Consider the following 26,158-nt stretch of genomic DNA (forward strand, 5'->3'; position numbering starts at 1 on the left):
GCCTACGCCCCTTGTTCAAACTGTCCGCCCATTGGGGCTCAGAGGGATGTACGTCCAGTGGGAAGCAGTGGGATCTCTGAGGAGGCCTTCCGTGAGTGTCCACCATCACCTGGCTCCCCTTGACTCCTGAAACCCGATGTGGCCTCATCACTGTCCTGCCTTTCCAAGGACTATACAACAGGATGTTACCACTCAGCCTTACTGTCCTGGCACCAGAAAGCTGGATTTATGCAAGTCTACTGAAATGTTGACAGACCACTGTGCTGGAAAATAAAAAGGGCTTCAATCTGCCTCAGAACAAATCACAGCAGGTCAGGGAAGGAGGAGCGGAGAGGGCCTGAATGCACAGGCCTGCCCTAAGCCCCTCAGAGGCCACACGGTGAGGCCTCCCTCCCCAGCAGGACATAAGTGCTTTCAGACGCCAGCCAAACACCTGGTGCCCAAGGCCACCAGGCCTGAAGCCGCAAGGGTCCTGTGGGGAAATGACACAAATTAGCACAGACTGGCTCTTCCTCGTCCTGCTGCCCAGCACATGCAGAGAAACTGACCTCTGCCCAGTCTTGGGACAAACCTGACTGGTGTCCCAGGTCAGCTCCCTCCCTTCTCAGGGCTGGAACAGCTGAGGTGGCTAAGAGTGAGTTCCTGGTTCTGGCCACTTTGGTGCCATCTGCTGGTCATGTGACCTGAGCAAGTGTCTTCATCTCTGAGTCCCTTGTTTTTCATTTGGAAGAGGAAGATAATCAATAACCCCAACCTTGTGGATTTGTGAGGGGAAATAACCAGGTAATCAAGGTTAAGAGCTTGAAAGAGTGACTGGATCAAAGTCCATGCTCTGTAGGTGTTGAACATCATGCTCCTCCTCACCACCACCACCACCACCACTATTATCACCACTGTCACCACCATCACCAACCCCATCATCACTATCATCACCATCAACACCAACCACCATTATCACCACCACCATCATCACCATCACCACCATCATCACCACCATCAACACCATCATCAACCCCATCCCCACCACCATCATCACTATCATCACCATCAACCCCATCCCCACCACCATCATCACCATCACCATTAGCACCATGACCACTAACACCATCCTTATCATCATCATCATGGTCACCATCATCATGACCACATCTAACTACCTTCCAAGGGGCCACCTTCAAATATCATCCCACTGGGGGTCAGGGCTTCAACACATGAATTTTGGGAGAATGTAAACATTCAGTTCATAATAAGCAGGCTTGAGAGAGGCACCTGAGCTCTCCGCCTGGCCAGAAGACCCCCACAAAACTGACCAGCAACTCACCACCAAACACAAACACAATCATTACTTCCTATCTGCCTGTATTCCTAGAGAGCAGAAATTGTTATTCCTTTAAAAATTCTCAACAGAATTACCATGTCTTGGTGTTTGGACACTGAACAAAGACAGATAGATGAATTAATGAAGGAAGGAAGGAAGGAACGAGGTCTATCACTTTTCTCCAAGGGAGACGTGGTGGAATTCTGACTTTTGGCCCAATATACACCTCTTCTTTCTCTTCTCCTGCAACTTCTTTCTCCTCCCCTACTCTTGTTTACTCATCTCCCTTGGCACTTTCTTTCTCTCTTCTCTGACCGAATGAAGAAAAATAAATGCATTGAAAAAGCATTCAAAGTATCTTCAGATGTGTCTTGTCAATTAATCTTCCCGAAGCATTTGGGGTAGTGATGTCATTACCCTGTTTGCCAGGAGTCAGACAAGGTCACAATGTCAAGGCAGCTTGTGATCTCAAACCCAGATTTTCAAACCCCAAATCCAGTGTCCTTCCATCTGCAGGATGCAGTCTGGTCTGTTTATGGCCTGGGAGCCCCCAGTCCCACCTAGAACCTGGGCCACTTTGTGCTCTCCAGAAAGAAGCTGGCCTGGTGCCTGCAGATGTGGACGACACTACAGGAACAGCTAAGGACACAAGGGCCTTGGGGCCTCTGGGGAGGTGCTGGCCAACCCTAGTTTTGCCCACTTCTATGCCTCTCACCTGAGATGACGGGTGTCCTGAGGATCGAGCAGTATCCGTTGGGCCTTGGGCCTTGGTGGACCCTTCAGGTCCCTTCATTATGGTTTGCCTGCCTAGAACCCCTCTTATTTAGCCTGTTGTTCTCCACACCAAGAGTTCACCCTAGGCCAAGTGTTGAAGTCCTGGGGGAGCACCCCTCAAGGCCTCGGCATCTGCAGTTCTCAGGGCTGGTTGAGGTTTGTGGACATCAATCCTGCTGGGGACTTGGTACCTTTGAACAGATATTCTTTCAAAATAGCAAGTACCTCTGGAAGACAGCTCTGACACAGACTCCATCTGTACAGCTGGCATTCTTTCTTCCTGTTTGTAACCTTCAAGCTCTTCCTCAAGCCTCCCAAACACTACTCTACTGGCCTAAGGGCATCAAGAGCCTCAGAGGGATCAGGAGAGGAGCCCTCAGGGGAATCAGGAGAGGAGCCCTCAGGGGAATCAGGAGAGGAGCCCCAGGGGAATCAGGAGAGGAGCCCTCAGGGGAATCAGGACAGGAGCCCTCAGGGGAATCAGGACAGGAGCCCTCAGGGCTTCACAGTCAGGTGAAGAAAAGAGCTCTAAGCAAAAGCCAATGACCTCTCAGGTAGCTGGAGCCAGGGCCATGCTGACTGCCCTGGGTCCACAGTGTTCGTCTCCCCAGCAACAGCACACATGGTCATCTTAGGACCCCGTGTCCACACTGAGGCCCAGGCCCCAGCCATGGCAAATGGAACGCTCCCCTGGCAGCAGTAGACAGCCCCACACATCTCCCTGCCCTTGACAGTCTCTGGACCCACGCCGACTGGCCATTCTCAGCCCTCCCACTCAGCAAGACAGCACCAGTGACACGCTGTGCTGTACTTGGCGTGAACCCTGACATGATGAAGGATGAGTTGGACACCAGCAGCCACATTGATGCCAAACGAACTGATTTCACAACAGAAGGGCGACCTGCCAGGGCACCCCCACACCAAGTGAGGAGGGTGCTAGCCCCTTGTCCTCATGGTTGGGTGGGGCAGAGGGGAGGGGTGGGGACAGCATGATGGTGGGTCTGTGCTCAGTGATAACACATTGACCTCTGGCAACAACCCGAGGGTGATCCGTGCCCACCTGGCAGGCCTGCTACAACAGCAAGAAGGGCATGGAGACCCTGCAGGGGAAGCTAGGATCCAGAGAGCATCCCAGTTAGAACACACATTGTGCATGGCCTACAGAACCATGCAGGCCCCTGACAAGGAGCAGAGGCAGTCGTGGGCCTGGCTGAGTGGCTGGACTTCCGGCCTGAGTTTTGGGGTCTCTAGGGTCCCACCTGCACAGCAGGATAATGAGCCAGGCCTGTAGGGGTAGGGGTGCCATGTGAACAGAAAGGCAGCCTCGAACCTTGTTCCCACCACTCTCTGGAGCCTGCAGAGCTGCCAGGCGCTCCAGCCCTGGTGTTCAGGGTGCTCATTACATGAGAGAAGATGACATAGCGGAACAGAAATGCAGACCTTAAACCAACCCACTTATCTTGTGGGTAAGCAACATGGGGCGACCTCAGGACATTCACAGATCTGGGTTTGAATGTGAGCCCTGGCCTTCCAGCTGTGGGACCTGAGTCTGGGGTTACTGTGTGGGAAAGAGACCCCGGCAACTGCCGTGCAGGACTGCGGGCCCCATTGCCCCCTTTCCTACTCCATGCCCGCGGTCACAGCACGGGACCCGAGGTGGGAAGGGACTGAAGGGGCATGGGGAGGACGCGGGCCCTCCTGCCTTCACGGTGGCTGAGAGGGGGCATGGCTTCACCGCAGGGGTGAGATGGTCTTCTCTGGAGACTCTGGGCGAAAGTCCAAGGCACCCAGACCCCGCTCACTGAGGACAACTTGAACCCAGCGCCTGTCCTGAGCCCCCAGAGCATCTGAGAGAACCCTGCAGGCTCCGCAATCCTACCCTTGGTCCCCTTTGCTGGAAAGGGCTGGCATTTGAGAGCTCGTCTGGAACCTGAGGACCTTCTAACCCAGCAGCACATGAAGACACAGAAAAGAAATTGTCAATTAAGAAGAGATGTCCGAAAGGTACAGCATGCATCCTCCGAGCTCACACCCTGCCCTGCCGCCTGCTGCTGGGCATCCTTGGATAGGTTGCTGAACCTCTCTGAGCCTTGGTGTCCTCAGTAGGGGGAGGGCCACATTCCTCGATGTCATTGAGGACTGGAGAGCAGAGTCTGATGCTCGGTAAACGCTCCCTCCCTGTGTGTATCCGCAGGCCCGAACGCCCACGCACAGCACAGTGCTGAGTGTGCAGACAGTGGGAGCTTTTCCCCGTAAACTTCAGGACGTCCCTGGTGTCAGGGAGAAATCTGGGCTGACTGCAGTCCTGTGGCACATCTTTCATTGTTTTCCCCAGTGCACATTTGATGTGGTCACTGGAGTCTTAAATGTTTATAGCTGTTTGCAAATGAGCTTCTGTCCCACACTCAGGAGAGGACGGCTATGTGGAAGCCGAGCACGTGTGCCCCAGCTTCACGTGCACACGGACTCCTCACAGGCGGGAGGTCATCCTCTGTGTGGTCAGGTCTGCCCTTCAGGGTCTCAGGACCACAACGCCCCAAGGGCAGAGAGATTCTTGAGGCACAGCCTTCCCATCTGGTCGGCTTGCTCCTAGGACAGTCTTGGCTCCACTGGATCCCCACCCCAACTTCTGGGGACCGCACTTTAGTTGTCCCCACCCCAGCCCTGTTCCCAGCTCTCCTCAGGTCACGTGATCTGAGCTGACCAGCTCCCAGAATGGCCACATGATCCAGCCCATCCGAGCATCTGTCACATGGTCTCAGGGACTGGTCCAGAGGGCAGTGGCCCGGATCAGGCTCCCGAGATGAGGTCCTGGGACCTGGCTGGAAGCCCTGGAGAGAGGAACTCATGCACACGGAGGTGTGACCAGAACCTTCCAGAGGCCATCCTGATGTCGTGAGGGTAACTTCTCGCTTCCTCAGCAGGGGTGCCTGACTTTCCCGAAATGCCTCCCCCGGGGGCCTGGCCAGTGCTGTCCTGCCTCCCAGCCTTTCCCCTCTGCCACACACAGGGCTTACAACCGTAAACGCCACTGGCTGGGCAACCTGGGGCAAGTCGCTCACCCTCTCTGAGCCTGTCCTTCCTCTGTCCAGGCAGGAGTGCAGCTGCCTGACCCCTTTGTGGGTACCTGGGAGGGTTGGAAGGTCATGAACTCTCTAGGCAAGGCCAGAGCCCATGGAAGCCCCTTCCAGCCAGAGGAGATCAGCAAATGGAGGCGAGCCCCTGGCCACATGTAGAGGGTGGGACTGGGCCCAGGGGTGTCAGACCCTAACCCCTCAACCTGAGGGTGCCACCCTACATGGCAAAGATGCTGCAGGTGTGAGTCAAGATGAGATGCTCCTGGATGACCGGGTGGGCCCTGAGTTCAGTCCCAAATATCTTTAAAAGACGGAGGTGGAGGGAGAGGTGACTCACACGGAGGTGGCTGAGATGGAGGGACAGGGCCTGGAGCCCCCAAGAGCTGGCAGAGGCAGAAAGGAAACTCCCCTGGGCGTCTGGAGGGAGCAGGTCTCTGAGACACCTTGATGGGGGGCTTCTGGACTCCAGGTCCATGAGAGGACAAATTTCTATTGTTTAAAGCCCCAAGTTTGTGGTCCTTTGTAAAAGAGGCAAAAGGAAACTAATATTCCACGTAAGGCAAAGTATGACCGCAGCAACGTGCCCCGTTTACACATTTATGGCTCCAGTTCAGGCAACCCCATTCCTCTCCTGGGCTCTGTACCAACCTCACTCTGGCCTCCACCTCAGCCCTGCCAATTCAACAGAGATGCTTATAAAGCATAGTTCTGCTTGTGTTGCTCCCAGCCTTGAGCCTTCAATGGCTCCCTACTGTCCTGAGGACAATGACAAATCTCCAACATGCATCCTAAGGCTGTGTGTGATCTCACTCTGGTCTACTTTTCCAGCTCAGCTGCACCTACCCTCTCTCTCCCACCCTCCCTCCTCCAGCTAATATAAGCTTTTGTTCATCTCACGAACGTCATCTCTTCTGCTCTGCACATCAGCCGTGTGAGGTGTATAAACCACCCAGGGTGGAGCCTGGGGAGTGGAGGCTGTGGAGGGAAGGGGCGTTGGTGCTGGGCCAGCTGCTCCCCGGCAGACGCCCAAGGGTCCCCCTTTTCTCCTCTAAAATATGTCGGCATTGGACCTGAAATCAGCCTTCAAAGGTCTTCTCTGCTCTGTGAGTTCATACAAAGCAAAATGTTTCAGATCAAGGGAAAGAGAGAGACGCCTAGAAAAGAGGATTGTTTGGGCCTGATATATGCAGACAAGCTATGTGTGTGGATTCAGAGACCCCAGTCCAAAGCCCGGAGCCCTGTGAGTACCCACCTAGCACAAAACATCAAGATAAACAAGACAGGAAACTGAGGCAGGACAGGCAGGGCTGGGAGTCCGGATGGTGCATGAGGCTCTCGAAGGTTCCCTGGAACCTGCTTCCCTCCTGGTTGGTTAGTATTTCTGTTTTTTTCTGCAGTAACACCAGTACCGGCAACAATTCTGCCCAGCATCCCGCCCAGCACCCCGCATACAGCAGGAGTACAATAAATCTGTGTTGAGCAGATAAGCACACCCAGAGAGGAGTTTCAGCCAGTGCAGGCACACCAGTTCACGTGGCCAAACATCCCTCCCTAAGTCCAGCTCCTCCCTGCCTGCATGAGACCGCTGCACCCTGCCCACCACCTGGGAATGGTGTCCAAGCACTATCATGCTCATCCTTCTGGTGCTGTTTTGAGAAATGCATTCAAATGTTGCTGCTGTCAGAGATGATGGGACAGGGATGTAGCTGAGAAGGTCCAACAAACATACAACTCAAGATATGCCCCCGCCCACCCCCCACCCGATCTTACCAATGTCTGCTTGCTGAACCTCCAGAGACTCTAAAAAGGGCTGCTAAGTTCGCAGTGCCCTTCAGTATTTTTAACAGCACACATTCCCCTCGTCAGTGAGAAGGTTTGGGAAAGAAGGGTCTTCCCTTTTCAGAGGGGAAGTGTGAAGTCACACCTGGCTTACAGGGCACCCACCCCACAAGTATGTGCAGAAGCTGCTGGTGACACAGGACATGGAGTCCCTGCACCAAGGAGCTGAGGGGCTAGGCCAGCATTCTCAAACTCTGGTAGACACAGGAGCCACCTGGGGGTCTTTCTAAAATGTGGACTCTCATGTAGTGGGTCTCAGCAGGGTAAGCGCCTGCACCTCTAACAGGGCCCCCAGGGAGGCGGAGGCCAACCTGGGACAAGCATCAGTGACCCCACCTCCTGGACCAGAAGCTCTGGGACTGGGATCCGTGCTTAACGAGCCTCCAGGGGTTCTGACGCTCTGGCAGTTTAGAGCATGGAGGGTCAAGACCATGTTTGGCAGGAGTCTGCCCAGAGCTGTCACCTCCTCCTTCCTGCACACGACAGCATCAATGAAGAAGAACACAATGTTCTGCCCAGTCACACAGCCTCAGAGTCTTTCTTAGCACAGCAGCCTGGGCAACTCTTGGGAGTCAGCGCTCTGGATGACGGTCTCCCACGATGTCACAGATGCTTCAGGATGACATGGGAGCTTGGGGGAGGGAGCGAGTCTGGTGTTTGGGGTGGGGGAGGTGTCACAGACTTGGGGAAACAGGCACTGGGAGAGTGGGGGAGAGGGGGCATTCTCAGCCCAACAAGGCGGGCACTCTGGGTGGGGTAGCGGCCTGGGCAAAAGCAGGGGTGGTGGCAGGGGGTAATGAATGCTCATGGTTTGCACGGAAACAGTGAGTGTGAATCAGCTTCAGGCCAGACCAGAGTTGCTGAGTGGAAACCGGGTCACAGAAGGAGGAATGGAGGGAGAGGCTGAGCCTAGCGGGCTAGAAGCCGTGGTCCCAGCAGGAGGGTCTGGGAAACAGACCCCAGCAGCCGCTCTTGTCCCTGCCTCCCTGCCTAAGCTCCTTCCCGAGACCCTCTGCGGAGAAGAGGGACCAGGGACCTCATGGGAGGAGGAGAAAGAGGATGGATGAGGTTCGAGCCACTCCAAGATAAACACCCAGAGAAACCAAAAAAGTCGGGACCGATTACATTAGCCATGGGAAAAAAATTAGCATTAGGCACTGCATTTTAATAAAGCATCTGTCTGGTTTTGATTTCACAGATGTAAAAAAAAAAAAAATACAGGCAATCTGGAATTAAGCTGGACTACTTCAAACTTTCTATAAACCACATTTGGGATTTGCTCAGCATTTCTGAGGTTCAATTTACGGAGACTTCTTCAAGTCAAAATAACCCTAAATAAACTGTGGGGGGATGTTGTCAGGGTCGTGATTCATAATCTGCTTCCACAAAAAGCACCCTCGGATGGAGTGAGGCAGACTTTCCTTTATCACTTTACCTGGCATCATCCAGGCTTGTTCTAATTACAGAGAGGCTGCTGCATTTAGGCACCTGGAGGAGATTTTCCTTCCTGCGGTCAATACCATCTGCAAGTTTATCAAGGAGAACTTGGTTATTAATAGAACGTGTGGGTTCTCGGGTTGAACACGAGTCTGCAGTGTGGGGCCGGGCTCTGTGTCCCCCGGGCGTGGGCACAGAGGATGCTGGGACTCTGCGGACCCCGGCAAGACGGGAGAGGCTGTCAGCTTTGAGGGTCTTTGTGGGCAATACCAGGCAAGCCCAGACCTTCTGGCGTCCACCCCCCTCCACGTGCAAAGGCTTTCCTGCCAGCAGCGCCGACTCCCCTAGCTGTCTTGCTTGGGGCGGGAGGCAGGACCTCAGCAGGCGCTGACCTTGGGCCAGACTCCTAACTGCCCCACCTGGTGACAGAGGACACTCCCAAACCTTGCTGCCCCCAGGACCCCCTCCCTCCCCTGGGCAGTCATGTGGACCATCCAGAGTCCAGTGTCCCCGAGGGTTTGTCTGATCAGCTGCTGCTCTGGAACCCACCCCGTCATGGTCACAGACTGCTTCCTCAAGTCCTCTGGGCGACACCACGATGGTCCGGCCCTCCCAGAGAGGGCAGCTCACTTCCCTCCGTCCTCATCTCAGCAGAGGAGCCAGGCAGATGCAGCTCCTGCATCCTGGCTGGCACGTTCAAGTGGCCGACCCCGTCTGGACTGAGCTACCTTCTTCAGGGAGAAGAGGGACCCCTGCCATGTTTCAGGGGACTGCAGCTCGCACTTATTGTTTAGAGCTCTTGTCTGACTCTTCAGCCCTCTGGTGCTTTCCGGCAGAAGAGACTGGTGCCAAAAAAAACTCTGCAGCCTGTGACCCAAGCCTGGCTCACCTCCCTGCAAACATGTCGCCTAGGAGAGCCAGGGGGTGGGGCAGCCCAGGCCCTCCATGCTTGCTACCAGGGCCGGCGGGGAAGAGCAACTATTGTTTTCAGAGGCTTCTGGCAAAGCATATGGCCTCCCGTTGTGGGCTGATTTATAAGGAGAGGGGAAAACGAGGCCAAGTTTGCTTACCCGTCAGCATGACCCAGTCTGACAAAGCCAGTGTCCCAGCAGGAAAAAGATGCCCCTGGATGTGAGGCCTGGGGTGGGAGCCGGTCCTCCCAGGAGGAAGGTCACTGGGCCAGCCGGGACTCCTCTTCCTGGGGCCCCTGTAATCTAAGATGTTGTCAGCATTCCCGTCACCAAAACAACAATGAGCAACCACAGCCCCATCTACTTCGGGGGCGGGGAGGGTGATTCACAGTGTAGTAGTCAGAACACTCCAGTTGTCTCACTCCCCTAGGGCAACCCCACGGGGTGTGCGTGTGAGTGTGTAGGCGAGCGTGTGTTCACATGTCTGCATGTGTGCCTTGTGCGTGCATGAGTGTGTGCATGTCTGTGTAAGTGAGCATATGTTTCCTGTGTGTGCATGAGTCCCAGTGCAAGCCCAGCCAAGGCAGGCAGGAACCGAGGGCTAGCAAGGAGATGTCCCCAAACACAGCCATCAGAGCACTTGCTGAACGAGAAGATGATGGGAACAGCATCACTGCGTCTAATGCCTGTGGCACTTTCCTCACACCCGTGAACACCATCTTTGTGGTCCTGGGGTTTTTCCTTTCATCGCTGGTCGTTTTGCTTGTGTAAACAGTGGTGCCTTATTGCAGACTTGAGAGGTGCCCACAACCTGAGATGGGGAAATGACAAGGTGTCAGCCCTGCCCGTGGTCCAGCAGAGGAAACTGAGACCATGTGGCCAAGAAAAATTGCCTTTTCCTTTCTAGTCTCCTGCTAAAATAGCTTTCCAGTTGGCTGCACCTTTGGGGGGATGGCAGAAAAATATGTTAAATAGCCAATTCCTCCCACTTTCCAAAGGGATCTTTCGCGCACGGTCATCGCTCTTGCCCTGTGCTGCTGGGAGACCTGGGCCCTCGGCCCCCATGCCACCAGGTCAGGGACACACCAGGCTACAGAGCACACAGGATGGCCCGGGGGTAGGATGGGGAGCAGGCGTCTTGGAGATGGAGCCCTGTTAAGGAAGTGGAATCAGTCACAGGGACACACAGCTCTCCTCATGGGGGAGGAAGTACCACCAGCTGGCTTGGGGTCTTCCCGGCTGTGAACAAGAGACGGGAGGCAGGGTGACACTCTAACACCAGCTCGCTGGCGTCTGCTCTCCCAGCACATCCGTCACCATGTCAGCCGCTAGCAAGCACCGCCTGCCTGGGTTACCTTAACCATTTCTTGTTTTGGCCCCAGTTTTCACTAAGCCTTTCTCTGTGGCTGCACCTGGCACAGGGGCACCACAAGGAGGAGTCCTGTTTCCCACGTGGCACCTTGTATGCCCAAGGTCCAAGAGCTGGACTGGAGAGGGGGCAAGAGGGTTGGCATCTTCAGGAAAAAGAGTTTGCTTAGTCATGGGTGAGCTGTTGGGGCAACGTCAATTGGATAAATCCTCAGACGCTGGGTCCCTTCCCAAATGCTGCTGACCTCTGACCCTGTGCTGGAAAGCCCCAGAAGATGCATGGAGCTAGTGAGGGACGTGTCACTGGGCAAGGGTTGGGGCAGGCCGGCCAGCCTCACCTCCCTGACCCACTGGAGAGGTGAAAGCAGGAAGGAGTGGGAGAGAACCTTTGCCTCTACTGCTCAGCTTCTTCCGGCAAGGCTGCTCCTTCTCTCTGGCCTCTGGAGGGATTCCCTCTCTGTCCGGAGCATCTCCTCCCATCCAAGCCCATGGGGGTCTCCTCTACCTGTGGGATACCTTTCCTGTCCCCCTCAAATAGACAGGAGGGCTGCCATGGTGGGATCCCCTTTTCTTTGAGCACCTACCACGGAGATCCCATGGTACTGGCTTATATGTTATAACTGGTTTCCTGGGGTATAACTTATACACAGTCAATTTTGCCCCTTCCAGATGCACAGTTGGATGACCTGGCAAGTGTTTCTGATGAGGCTACCCCACCATAATATAGACACAAAACACTTGCTCCTTGACTACACTAAAAGCCTTTGACTGTATGGATCACAACAAACTGTAGAAAATTCTTAAAGAGATGGGAGTATCTGTCTCCTGAGTTCTTTACTTGTCTCCTGAGAAACCTGTATGTGGGTCAAGAAGTAACAGAACCAGACATGGAACAATGGACTGGTTCAAAATTGGGAAAGGAATAATGACAAGGCTATATATTGTCACTCTGCTTATTTAACTTATATGCAGGACACATCATGTGAAATGCTGGACCAGGTCAATCACAAGCTGGAATCAAGATTGCCAGGAGAAATATCAACCACCTCAGATATGCAGATGATACCATTCCAATGGTAGAAAGTGAAAAGGAACTAAAGTGTCTCTTGATGAAGGTTAAAGAGGAGTGTAAAAAAGCTGGCTTGAAAGTCAACATTAAAAAAAATGAAGATCATGGTATCCAGTCCCATCACTTCATGGCAAACAGAAGGGGGGAAAGTGGAAGCAGTGACTGATATTATTTTCTTGGGCTCCAAAATCACTGTGGGTGGTGACTGCAGTCATGAAATTAAAAGGCGCTTGCTACATGAAAGGAAAGCTATGACAAAACTAGACATCATATTAAAAAGCAGAGATATCAGTTTGCCAACAAAGGTTCGTATAGTCAAAGCTATGGCTTTCCCGGTAGTCATGTACCAATGTGAGAGCTGGACTATAAAGAAAGCTGAGTGCCAAAAAATTGATGCTTTCAAACTATAGTGCTGGAGAAGACTCTTGAGAGTCCCTTGGACTGCAAGGAGATCAAACAAATCAATCCTAAAGGAAGTCAAGAATATTCATTGGAAGGACAGAAGCTGAAGCTGAAGCTCCAATATTTTGGCCACCTGATTCAAAGAGCTGACTCATTGGAAAAGACCCTGATTCTGAGAAAGGAGAAGGGGGTGGCAGAGGATGAGATGGTTAGATAGCATCACCGATTCAATGGGCATGAATTTAAGCAAACTACAGGAGATAGTGGAGGACAGAGGAGCCTGGCAGGCTATAGTCCATGAGGTCACAAAGAGTTGGACATGACTTAGCGACTAAACAACAACAACATTAGAGGCTAAAGTTCTTTTCTAGTCCTAATTACCACAGTTTTTCTTAAAAAAAAACAACAATAATGGACGCTAAATGCTTTTTCCATATATTTGAGGTGATAGTGTGGTTTTTCTCTTTTAGACCACTGACATGGTGAATTACATTAATTTGTTTCAAAATGCTGAATCAATCTTGTATTCCTAGGGTAAACAGAATTGGTGGTGATGTGTCACTCTTTTTATATACTGTTGGATTTGATCTGCTAAAATTTTAAGAATTTTTGAGTCTACATTTATGAGGGATATTGATCTATACTCTACTTGCAATATCTTTGTCTGGTTTTGGTATTAGCATTATTCTGGCATCATAAATTGAGTTGGGAAGTATTCCCTCATCTCCTATTTTCTCGAAGAGTTTGTGTAGAAGTGGAATTGCTTATATCTTAAATGTTTGGTAGAATTCACCAGCTACTAGCTACCTAGTACCTAGCTAGTACTTAGTCCTAGAGTTTACTTTTGTAGGAAAATGTGTAAGTAGGAATTGAAACTTTATACAGAGCTGTTTGTGTTATCTAATTCTCTTTTAGTGAACTTCAATAGTGAGTGTGATTCAAGAAATTTGTTCATTGATTTCATAAATTCACTGTCATAAAGGTTACTATTCTCTTATTGTCCTTATTATTACAGTTTATGTCCGTAGGATCTGTAGTGATGTCCCTCTTTCATTTTGGATATTGGTAATTGTGACTGCTCTTTTTTGCCTTGATCAGTCTGGCTAAGGCTTTTCAATTGCTGTTTTGCTCAAAGAACCAGCTTTTGATCTTGTTGATTTTCCTCTATTATTTTTCTGTTTCCAAGTTCATTGGTTTCTGTTCTTATCTTTATAGTTTCCTTTCTTCTGTTTACTTTGAATTTATTGTGTTCTTTTTTCTAGGCTCTTATGGGTAGCTTATTGCTTAGATTATTGCTTCGAGACCTTTCTTCTTTACCAATGTGTATGCCTAATGCTATAAATTTCCCTCTAAGCACTGCCTTACCAGTATCCTATAAACTGTGATACATTGTGCTTTCTTTTCTGTTCAATTAAATTATTTTCTAATTTCTCTTGATTTTTTGACCCATACGTTACTTGAAAGTTTATTGTTTAATTTCCAGTGTTTGGAGTTACATATTAGTGATTTTTAGTTTAATTCTGGCCAGACAATATACTTCACATAACTTTAACTTCTTTTAAATTTGTTAAGATTTGTGTCATGGCCCAGCGTACTCTGTGAATGTTCCATGTGTACTTGTAAAAAATGTGTGCTCTGCTGATATTGGGAAGATCGTCCAATAAATGTCAAGTAGATCAACTTGGATGATATTGTGATTAAGATTTCTATCGATATATCCTTACTGATTTTCAGTCTACTTGTTCCATAACTTACAGAGAGGCATATCGAAGTTGCCAACTATGTTTGTGCATTTTTCTATTTCTACTTTACTTTTTGTTTCATGTGCGGGAGTGGGCACATTTATAGTGTTACGTTTTCTTGTAGAATAACACTTTTATTACTATAAAATGTCCCTGTTCATCTTTGGCAATTTTCCTTGTTCTGATGTTTATATGATGGTAACATCTTTGCCCCAGTTTTCTTTTGATTTGCATTTTCATGGTATAGCTTTCTCTGTTTACTTTTAATCCATCTATGTTTTTATGTTAAATAATTTTTCTTGAGAGAGTACATCAGTTCAATTCAGTTTAGTCGCTCAGTCGTGTCCACATAGTTGGGAAATAGTTTCCTATACAGTCTTATCATCTCTATCTTTTCATTGGGAATTTGAATTTAAATCTATCATCTTACTATTAATTTTTCAATGTGTTATCTGTTCTTTTTAAAATGCTGTCACTATTTTCTTCCCTCTATTGGATTGAGTATTTTTTTATGATTCCATCTTACCTCTGCTGTAGTCTTATTGATTATATCTCTTCTTTTAGTTTTTAGTGGTTGCTTAAAACAGGGCTTAAAATATCTAACTTTAACGTATGTCTGTCTTCAGATAATATTAAAGCACTTCACATACAGTGAAATAACTTTACAACAGTATATATGCTCTCATTTCCTCTTTCCATCGTTTGTGTTTTGTTGTCATACATTTACTTTGACATGCTATAAACCCCACAAAACAGGGTCATAATCTTTGCTTCACATGGTCTATTTGTAATCTTTATTGAGATATAATTCACCTGCGTAAGATTCACCCATTTAAAGTGCACACACAGTTCCAAAGGCCAGAAGTTCTCAAACCATGTCAGAATCACATAGAGGGCTCATTAAAAGCAGATGGGCTTGCCCCTCCCTCACCGTAGAGTTTCTGATCCAGCAAATCTGGAGTGGGGCCTGAGACTCTGCACTTCTAACAAGTTCCCAGGGATGCTGATGCTCTTGGCCTGGGGCCACCCACCCAACCTGTGAGAATCACTGCTATAAACAAAATTACAAACACAGGTTATCAACCTAACTTGAATGGTGATATATCATCCATATTGGGAAGATGGGGAGAGACGGGTTGGAGTTTAAAGAGAAAATCCTGATGGCCAGTAAGTGATCTGATCCAGTGGGTCTGTGGGAACCCGACACTTGACTGTGACAGAGAAATGGCATGCTCTGGTGACAGAGGTCAGCACCATCTGTTTGACTAAGGCAAGCCTGCAATTCTAACCCAACAAGTACTTTTAATGAATGAACGCATCTTCCTCCTCCTTTTCCCCGATGTGGTCCATCTCCTCTTCAAGCAAACCTGACGTGGGGAAAGCTAAATCTACCCAAAATATTAGTTAGCCAATGAATATCTGTTTTTCCAAATATTTTTTTTTTTAGCCTTACCAACATAGCAAGTCTAGACACTTCCTTTAAAAACAGACTCCAGGGTATACTGAAGACAGGCAGCATGGTGACAGAAGTTCATCTCTCACACTACCGTTTCCTGACAACCTGAGGAGTCCCCTTGAGGGTAAGAAGCAGGCATCAGCACCTTGGGAAGGGCCTGGCCCATCATCTGAGTGGATGCCTCTCAGATGGCACAGCTCCTCTCACCCCTGCCTTCAGAGCCCAGTTCATAACCTGCTGCACCCTCTTCCTCCCCCAATTCTCATGGCTCACCCCGAGCCCTTTATTCCAGAGCTCCCCAAACCTTCCCTTTCCATTCTCGCAGCTGTCACTCCCCCACATCTGGGGATAGTCTTTCCCTCCCAGCTCCAATTCTGCACCTTGGGGCAGAGGGAGGAGGCAACGGGGCAGTCTCGGCGGTTCGGTCAATGGAACAGGACTGAAAAGTCACAAAACTCCTAGGAGAGACAAAAGAGCGTCACATTCCCTTGTGGCCTGCATTACAGACCGAGGAGCTTCCAGAAGCTGTGGATCACAAGAGTCAACCTACCCTCTGTAAGAAGTGAGCCAGGCAGCGGTTCAACTGTGGAAAGAATTCAGTGAGCAAGTTTCACTTCGCCGCAATAAAGAAGCCTGACTGCGTCCTGATGGTGACTGGCCTTGGCAGGAGGAGTGGAAGCGGGACACAAGGGCATATGCCCGGGCTGCCTGGGGCGCCCAGTGCCAGGAGGAAGAACTGACCTCCCCACTCCCAGGGTAACTGTAGAACATGGCGCTTCCTGTCAGGCTAGTATTCTGATTTCCATGGACTCACGTGGCAAGAAAAACAAGTTCATTTGCCAATCAGGAATGAGGCTGGGGAGAAGGGAGAGGAAAACAGGGGAAGAGGAAATTCCACAAGTTACAAAAAGTTGGACCCCTCCATCCCTCAATAAATAGTGTTTTAATTTGTTGTGATTAATGCAGCGTTTCGTTTAGTTATGAAAGTTGGGCACACGGTATGTGTGGTTTGGCAAATGCATTTAACTTAGCCCCCCCTTAATCCACTCCCACTTTCTCCTTCTTTCCCCAGCACCCCCTCTCCTTTTAACCCAGATGAGTGATGGAATAAATTAGTCCGGAAATGTTTCTGCTCCAATAAAACATTATCACCTGTCAATCACCAGATAAGTATAGGGAAGGCCTCTCCTTTGCTTTGCCATTCCTATGGCCTCAGAAAAGCTCACCCAGTTCCAAAATTAGACCTTCTTTGCCACATGCCACATGGGAACGAGCCACTCCCCATTCTGCCAGAGCTTTCAGGGCCATGTATGAGAACCCATCATTTCATCATCCATGGTTCACATAACATATCTCATGTAACATCTGTTTGGATCTGACTCTTTTTTTCCAAAACCACTTTCTACCCAAACTTACTACAAAAGCAGATGAGTAAGCAAGACAATGTGCTGGTCATTTGCGAGTTTTGATAGATGCTCAGATGGCCTTTGGGCTGGAAGGTCATGGAATGACCTCTAGCAGGCAGCTCAGAAGCCCACCAGGGGTCAGAGACACAGTGATAGCAGTACAACATGTCCCCACCTTAATATTTCCCTCAGTTATTGTCTTAAGTTCCAAGTTCAAGACATTTTGGAGCAGGACCTGCTCTCCTAGTGTGTGGGTGAGAGAGTGACGTACGGACCCCTGCATTGACTCAGGGCACACTGCCTCCACTGCCCCAGGTTCTGTTGGAGAGGGTTATGGCAGTGTTTGGAGGGTACAGCACAGGCCTGGGTTTGCCCCTTAGCGTGCCAGAACAAACCTCCTTCTTCAGTGCTTTTGTACCTTGAATGACAGGACACCAGCTCCCCAGATGGCTCCCTCGATGGCCCATGTCCATTCATCATGTTCTCTCTACTGCATCTCTGGGTCCTCAGAGAGAAATGCCAGCTGTGTCAGTTCACCCGAAGACAAGCGCACCCAGGGTGGAGCACAGGCGGCCCTTTGTGATGACACAAGCGCTAGTGCAGCCTGGTCCTCAAAACAAAGACTCACCGGCAACTGTGAGCAGCTGACAAGATGCACCTAGGGCTGGGTGCCAGATGTTCCCAGCCCACCAGGCACAGACCCGCTCACCCCTGGGCATCAAGGAGGCAGCCTGAGTAGCAGAAAGGGGGTGCATCTTTCAAAGGAAGACAGGCTCTGTTCCACTCCCAACTCCACCACTTCCCAGCTTCCTGGTCCCCTTGTGATCAGGAAACATACTTTGTATGGTTTTAATCTTCTTAAATTTATTGAGGTCTATTTTATGGTCCAGAATCTAGTCCATCTGGATGAATTTTCCATGTGTGTTCTACTGTTGTTGGGTGGAATGCCCTGTACATGCCAATCAGATAAAGTTAATGACAATGTTTTCCAAGTGCTCTGTGTTGTCACTGATTTTCTACTTGTTGAGGGAGGGGGCTGTGATGCTTCCGGACGTGTCTGTTTTGCTGGGGTACAGTCTCCAGTCTCCCAGTCAGACGCTCATCTGGGTGCTGCTCAGAACAAATTTTGCAGATGTGATTACAGACTTTAATCAGCTGAACTTTAAATAGAGGAGACGATTCTGGGTGGGCCTGACTTAATTGGTCAAAGGACCTTAATAGCTGGGCTGAGGCTTCCCCAAGGAAAGAAAAAATTCCTCCTGTGAACAACAGCATTGGCTGTGTCTGCACACACATCAAGTCACACTTGCTTTGCAGCCGCCACAACTGCGTGACGGACTTCTCATCTGCTTGATACAAACACATCTTCTGCAGGTTCTGCTCCTCTGGCTGAACCCTGACTGAGCCCAGGTACTGAAATTGCTGGTGATAACTGTGATTTCTCTGTTTCTCCTTGCAGCTCTATCAGTTTTCACTTCATGTGTCTTGAAGCTGTTAGTATACACATTCAACATTTGTGTCTTGATGAACTGATGCCTTTATCTTGGTGATGGACTTCTATGTACCTCGAAATATTCTTTGATATGAAATCTACCTTGTCTGGTGCTAGTATGGCCACTGTAGCTTTCTACTGGTTAGTGTTACCAAGGTACATCTTTTCCTATCCTCTTACTTTTAACCTAATTGTGGCTTCCTTTGCACTTCCTTTGCTGCACTTCTCTGCAGGCAGCATTTATTTGGGTCTTGCTTCTGTATCCCACCTTGCAATCTCTGTCTTCATTTTAAATGCTAGACAATTTATGTTTAATGTAATTATGATACAGTTGGGCTTAAATCTATCGTTTTGTTTTGGGTTTCTACTTGCCCATCTTTTTCTTATTATCACACCTTCTTTGAGATTGATTGAGGGTTTTATTTTAATGATTCTCCTTTATCCCCACTATCGGCTTATCAGTTATACAGTAATTTTTTATTTTTACTGGATGTTCTAGGGTTTATAATATGCCTCTTTAACTTATCACAACCTCCCTTCATATACTATTATTCCATATCACATATAGTGTAAGAATCACTGAACAATATACTTCTATGTCTCCCTCCCATTCTTTGTGCTATTATTGTCAGAGATTTTACTTCCTTGCAAACTATAATCCCCCAAATCAGTTCAGTTCAGTCTCTCAGTCGTGTCCGACTCTTTGCGACCCCATGAATTGCAGCACGCCAGGCCTCTCTGTCCATCACCAACTCCTGGAGTCTACCCAAACCCATGTCCATCGAGTCGGTGATGCCATCCAACCATCTCATCCTCTGTCGTCCCCTTCTCCTCCTGCCCCCAATCCTACCCAGCATTAGGATACACTGCTATTATTCTTTATTTAAATGGTGAAATACCATTACAAGAAATGTAAAAATAAAAATATATTTTACATTTATCTATTTAATTACTGGGCTTCCCAGGTGGCTCAGTGGTAAGAATCCACCTGCCAATGCAGGAGACGTGGGTTCAATCCCTGGGTTGGGAAGATCCCCTGGGGAAGAATATGGCAGCCCACTCCAGTTTTCTTGTCTGGGAAATCCCATGGACAGAGGAGCCTGGCAGGCTATAGTTCATAGGGTTGCAAAAGAGACATGTCTTAGCAACTAAACAATGACAATTAAATTACTAATACTATTACTGGTCTACTTCACTGCTTTGTGCAGATCTAAATTTCCATTTGGAATTTTTTTTTCTGCTAGAAGAACCTCCTTTAACACTTGCTGTAAATCAGATTTGCTGACAGTGAATTCTATTGGTTTTTGTTTGTCTGAAATAGTCTTCATTTTATTTCCAATTTTGAACCATATTTTCATTGGCTAATAAAATCGCTGATGATGGCCCCCACCTCCACCAGTCCTTAGTACTTAAAAGATGCTTCTCCATTGTTTTCTGGCTTGCATGGTTTCTGGCAAGGGGTCTGCTGTCCCTCATATGGTTCTGCTCCTCTTTCTACAATGTGTCATTTTTATCTGGCTGCTTCTAAGATTTCTTTTTATTACTGGTTTTCAGCAATTTGTTTATAATGTGTCTTGATGTGGCTTTCTCAGTGTTTACTCCACACAGGGTTTGTTTAGCTCCTTGGATCTGTGAGTTTCTAGTTTCTACTGAATTCAGAAAGCTTTTGGCTGTTATTTCTTCAAAACAGGTTTTGTCCCTGCCTCTCTCGTTTCTAGAACTCCAATTACAAACATGCTAGATGATTGGATATTAGCCCGTGGGTCACCACAGTTCTGTTATTTTGTTTTTAAAGTCTTTTTTCCCTCTGCTCAAATTTGAATCATTCTATGGCTTCAAACTTGCTGATCTTTAATTCTACAGTGTTGACTCTAATGTGAATTCTATCCAGCATATTTTTCATTTTGGATACTGAATTTTCAACTGAAAGTTCCATTGTGACTTTTTTGTATCTTTCATTTTGCTTCTTATTATTTATTGTTCTTCCCTCTTGAATGTATGGAACATATTTTTAGTAGCTGTTTCAACATCCTTGTCTGTGAATTCCATCATCTATGTCACATCTGGGTATCTTTTTACTCATTGACTTTCCCCCAAGATTTTGGGTGAATTTTCTGCTTTTTCTGCATGCATGGTCAATTTTGATCAAACGCCAGACATTGTCAATGTTCACTGTTGCTTTCTGGCTTTTGCGGTGCTCCTTTAAAAAGTCTTGGATTTTATTCTGGTGTGCAGTTCTGAGTTATTTGGAATTAGTTAGACTCTTATGAGGCCTCTTTTAAACTGTTGTTAGGGTGGGTCCAGAACAGACTTAGGCTAAAACCAATTTATCACCATTATTCAGAAAATACTCATGAGGATTCCACTAATGCCCAGTGTATCCTAAGATCTTCCCACCCCGGCTGGTATAAATACAAGCTACCCTCAGCCCTGTGTGAGCTCCAAGGACTGTTCTGCCTGCCTCTCTGGGCAGCAATGTCCCCAGCCTCCTTTCCTTCCCTCACATACGTGCATGCATCAGCCATGCCCTGGTGGAGCCTCTCTGCAGCTCCCTCCACCCAGCCCTCTGCCCTCCGAGTCTTGCTAGTCTGCCCTCTCTCTCCTCCACGTGATGAGATCACCCCTCTCTCATACTCTCCCTCACCGCGGTGAGCTGGTGCAGTCACAAGCCCTGTTTCTCCCTTTTACTGTCTGTCGTCAATGTGTGACAGCTGTGCTTGGTGTATCCCATCCAGCTTTCTGGTTGTTTATGGCAGGAGGGTAATTCTCATGCCTGTTACTTCACACTGGCCAGAATCAGATGTCGAAAACCAAAAGTCAGTAACATTTTCAGAAGATGTTTCTGGTCTAATGTTTTTTATTTCCACATTTTAAGTAGAACCCCTAAAATCCATTCCCCTCCACTGTCATTATCAGTTCATCAAATAATAAAAAGGACACAATCTCAGAATAAAGGGTGTTTCTCCCCAAAGTAGGACAGCTGTAGGTCTTACACCAGCTTCTAAACTTTCTGCAGTTTCCTTATTTAACCACAGACTTGAGCGTTTTCCTAGGCTGACACTGAAGACAGTATTGATTAGAGATGATATTGATATCGTGCCGGGAATAGGAGTTGGGAACATGGCTATTATTATTAGTGTGTATATCTGAAGCAGAAATTGTAGCCTGACGTTCCTGTGCATTGTCCCAGCAGAATCAAGGGCAGATGTCCTGCTTGGGGAGTTGGGGTGACAGAGCGACAGGTGCTCGTCACTGAGCTCCCAGGGCAGCAATCTCCACGGCTCACTCCACACCCCTCTAGGTGTCCCCAGGTCAGCACTTCACATCAACGTCATAGCGAATTCTCAGAGGGATCCTGGAGCAGGCAGCAGGTTGGCCCATGGCCGGGAGAGATGGAGCCAGGGTGAACCAGGCCTGCCCGGCACCTGGGCAGGGTGGTTCCTGAACACCAGCTGTTGGCATACCTTCCTCAAACAAATCGTTGGCCAAATCTCCACAGTACCCACCTGTCACTCACTTCATATGTGTCTTTAAAATCACTTCATTTCTAAAAATATCTAAAAATATATCTAGATATCTAAATATCTATTTTAAAAGAAATTTATGTCACTGCCATCAATGGGAAATCAGTATCATTTATTAAAAAAAAAAAAAAAACCCTCAGGACCCCATGAAAATAATATACTCTCATTAAATTCTAGCCAGATGCTCCTGCTTTCTGGAGGCTTTCTTTATTAAGAAGAGAGACCAGAAACTTCTGTAGAGGTACTGGGTCATAATAATACCTAACTCAGAGGGCTTCCCTGGGGGTCCAGTGGTTAAGAATCCACCTGCCAATGCAGAGGACATGGGTTCAAACCCTGGTCTGAGAACTAAGATCCCACATGTCACAGAGCAACTAAGCCCATGCACCCCAACTACTGAGCCTGTGCTCTAGAACCTATGAGCTGCAACTACTGAAGCCTAAGCACCCTAGAGCCTGTGCTCTGCAACAAGACTGGCCACCCCTTGTTGAGAAGGTGAGAAGCCTGTGAACAGCGATTAGAGAGTAGCCCCTGCTCACCACAGCTAGAGAAAGCCTGTGCACAGCAACGAAGACCCAGTACAATCAAAAATAAAAATATTTTTAAAAATTACCTAAGACTTTCTCTTAGATATGACTGGAAACTTTGAAAAAGATTCTGCAGCACCCAGTTAAATGTGGCTGTCATTCGGATGGAAGATGAAACCCAAGTGGAGAGAAGGTGGAAGACTGAGTGACAGACAGCAGAGCTGAGGGGCATGAGCAAGAGGGAGGCCCTGTTCAAATCGAGGACTTCCACTGGCTCAGGAAGCAACACCCCGGAGTCCCAGGGTGGCAGTGTGGGCTGAGGTGTGGCTGAAGTGGGGAGTGCCTTGTGGTGGGTGGCAGTGTGGGCTGAGGTGGCAGTGCCTCATGGTGCAGCCACTGTGGAACGTGTTCTGACATCCTCCTCATCGTACAACCAGAAATCCCCACAAATCTGTCCGAAGCAGTTGGGCACGTGGCCGAGATGGACAGACATGCCAGCCCGAGCGCAAGGGCTCCTGGCAGTACTAAGTGCAGCCTGAGAACCAGAATTGCCCAGACGTCTGCATCAGGTGGACAAGCATGTCCATACCACAGAAAACCACCCAGCCGTCATGAGGACACAGAACTAACGCCCGCGGCGAGACGATGTGGCTGTGGATGCACTGTGACCTGTGAAAGAAGACAGACCTAAAGGGGACACCGAATCATTCCATCTCAGTGACTCCAGAAAAGGCAAAACTGAGCTCCAGGGACAGAAATCAGCTGGGGGCTCCTGAGGACTCGTGACGGGAAAGGTTGACTACAAAGGGAATTCTCGGGGGTGACGGTACAAAGGGAATTCTCGGGGGTGACGGGACCTTCTGTGTGTTGACTGTGGCAGTTACACAACTGGATGCGTTTGTTTAAACTCAGGACGGCGCAGTGAAAAGGGTGGATTTTACTGATGTAGGTTATATCCCAATAAGCCTGGCTTAAACAGCAACATACATCAGACAAAAGCCATCTCCTGCTGCAGACATGTTAACATCTCTTCATTACTCTTAGGATAAAAGGCAGCTCCCCTCCTCGGCCTCTGAGCTGTGGGGGGTCTGGCCTCCTCTTCCCTCTCCTCCTGGTCCTCAGGGCTCCTGCACACTCTGTTCCCCATCCCAAATGCTCTCCCTACACCCTTCCCACATCCTTCCTTTCCAAGCTTCAGACCCTCAACCCCACCACCAACCAGAAGAGGCTCCGCTCTTGTATTCATGGGTCTTTCCCTCCATCACAAGTCGCAATCACATCCCCGCTCAGCTGTGTGCCTGATGGGTAACTATCTCCCCATGAAGGACATGACATCTCTGTCTCATCACTGACGCTGGCCCTTGCTACAGGGCTCGTCACACAGCGTGTGTTCAATAAGTTCCCAAATAAGAGGATGAATTAATGAACAACTAAGTTCTGGAGAAAGAAAACACACAGAGTAACTTCTCTGCACCCCATTCTTTGGCGAAAGAATATTCTATTGAAAAGGATGCTGGGCAAGGTAACACAGCCACCCCTCATGGGCTGTTGCAGACCAGCGGAAGGGCAGGTGACACTGACTCCTACCTGTCACGGCACAGGTCCCGGGTTCCTGGCTCAGAGCTTGTTGTCGGCCTGAAAAGTAGGAGGGAAAAAAAAAACGTTAACAGCTTTGCTGGAGTCCAGTCTTCCCAAACTGCCTGGCTCTGCTCAGCCTAAAACCAGCAGAAAGCATTTGCCCAAGCCTGGTGCCTGCTTCAACACCAGGATGTCTGAGTTTCGGACTAAACATCAGTCTTTTGAAGTTGAGGTTCTGTAAAGGCCTGGCTCAAACACCAGGGTCAGTGAGAGGCTTATGAAAAGGATTTGAGAGGCTTCCCACGTGCCAATTAGCTCTTACAAAATGGTGTTTTGATGAGCACCGTGCTGATGAATCAGCTCCACGTGTCTCCCTTCCCCTGGAAACACCCTTGGGCCCGAGAATGAAGGCGGGTGGTGGGGAGAGGTGGGGGCCTCACTGCAGTACAGGTTTTGCCAGATTCCTGGTGGAGGGAGGGGGTGAACAGTTGAAGACATCTGGCTGATATAAAACACGGCTGGAATCATCCTTCCTCAAAGCAAATATTATTCTCATTAAAACATAGATCATCCGTTGGGAGGAGCTGACGTGGAGGAGGGTGGCACAGAGAACCCCTTTGGTTATATGCAACTGTGCTTAGCGGGCAGAAGGGGGGAATGGAGGCCCTGGCGCCACCCTCACCCCTAGTCTGGTCCCTGCCCAGCGAGGCTCCCTTCACCAGCCAGCGAGCAACCAGGGTCCTGGCTCCACCCTTCCAGCTGGGTCTCTGGGCTGCCCTCTTGCTAGAAGCTGCCTTCCTGATTCTCCACCAGGTCCTGAGCAGGCGCTCTCAACTCAGAGACATTCCGCCGTGTGAGGGCCGTGACATGTGTTGCCTGGTCAAATGCCAGCACTGACACTGCGTGAATGGGGTAGATGTGGTGACTACCTGCAACCAGCCAGCTCCAAGTAAGGGAGGTTACTTTTCGTGAGGCGGGTTGGCTCCATTCACCCAATTGGAGTTCTTGTGAGCAAAAACTGAGGTTTCCCAGAGAAGAAAAATTTCTGCCTTGTGACTGGACAGAACAGATACCCTGTTCTACACCATAACAGATACCCTGCCAGGACTTCCAGCCTACTGACCTGCCCTACAGATTTTGGCCTGTCAACCCCATTGTCCTTACGATAAAATGAATCTGCTGCTCTCTCTGCAGATAGATAGAATAGATAGATAGACAGAAAGACAGAGTATATAATTGATAGACATCAATAGATGACAGATATCCTCTTGGTTCCACTTTTCTGGGGAACCCTGGGTGATCTGCTAGTCCCCCAGGGATAGCCCTTGAAAACCCCTCACCCACATGGCAGTACAGACTGGTGGTTAAAATGCCACTTCTGGTTTATATGAAGCTCTGGAACAGGCAAAACTAATCAGTACCCAGTTTGGTACTGGGCAAAACAATACCAGGTTGTGGATGTAACTGGTGATAGAAGCAAGGTCTGATGCTGTAAAGAGCAATATTGCATAGGAACCTGATATGTTAGGTCCATGAATCTAGGCAAATGGAAGTGGTCAAACAGGAGATGGAAAGAGTGAATGTTGACATTCTAGGAGTCAGCGAACTAAAATGGACTGGAATGGGTGAATTTAACTTAGATGACCATTATATCTACTACTGTGGGCAGGAATCCCTTAGAAGAAATGGACTAGCCATCATGGTCAACATAAGAGTCTGAAATGCAGTACTTGGATGCGATCTCAAAAACAACAGAATGATCTCTGTTCATTTCCAAGGCAAACCATTCAATATCACAGTAATCCAAGCCTATGCCCCAACCAGTAATGCTGAAGAAGCTGAAGTTGAACGGTTCTATGAAGACCTACAAGACCTTTTAGAACTAACACCCAAAAAAGATGTCCTTTTCATTACAGGGGACTGGAATGCAAAAGTAGGAAGTCAAGAAAAACCTGGCATAACAGGAAAATTTGGCCTTGGAGTACAGAATGAAGCAGGGCAAAGGCTAATAGAGTTTTGCCAAGAGAATGCACTGGTCATAGCAAACACACTCTTCCAACAACATAAGAGAAGACTCTACACATGGACATTACCAGATGGTCAACACTGAAATCAGATTGATTATATTCTTTGCAGCCAAAGATGGAAAAGCTCTATACAGTCAGCAAAAACAAGACTGGGAGCAGACTGTGGCTCAGATCATGAACTCCTTATTGCCAAATTCAGACTTCAAGTGAA

At 48.8% G+C, this 26,158-nt stretch overlaps 1 long non-coding RNA gene across 1 annotated transcript; it reads right to left on the minus strand.

Annotated features, from left to right (window-relative positions):
* Positions 1-8,152: 8,152 nt before the first annotated feature.
* Positions 8,153-17,307, minus strand: LOC145514361 (uncharacterized). Its single transcript, XR_014060085.1, has 4 exons — positions 17,218-17,307; positions 9,516-10,167; positions 8,995-9,287; positions 8,153-8,531 (listed from the first exon to the last, which is right to left on the minus strand). It is a non-coding gene; the product is annotated as an uncharacterized LOC145514361 (long non-coding RNA).
* Between the last annotated feature and the right edge of the window lie 8,851 nt (positions 17,308-26,158).

Source organism: Giraffa tippelskirchi, chromosome 7 (assembly GCF_054371585.1).
Source record: "Giraffa tippelskirchi isolate mGirTip1 chromosome 7, T2T-mGirTip1v1.2.pri, whole genome shotgun sequence".
NCBI lineage: Eukaryota > Metazoa > Chordata > Mammalia > Artiodactyla > Giraffidae > Giraffa > Giraffa tippelskirchi.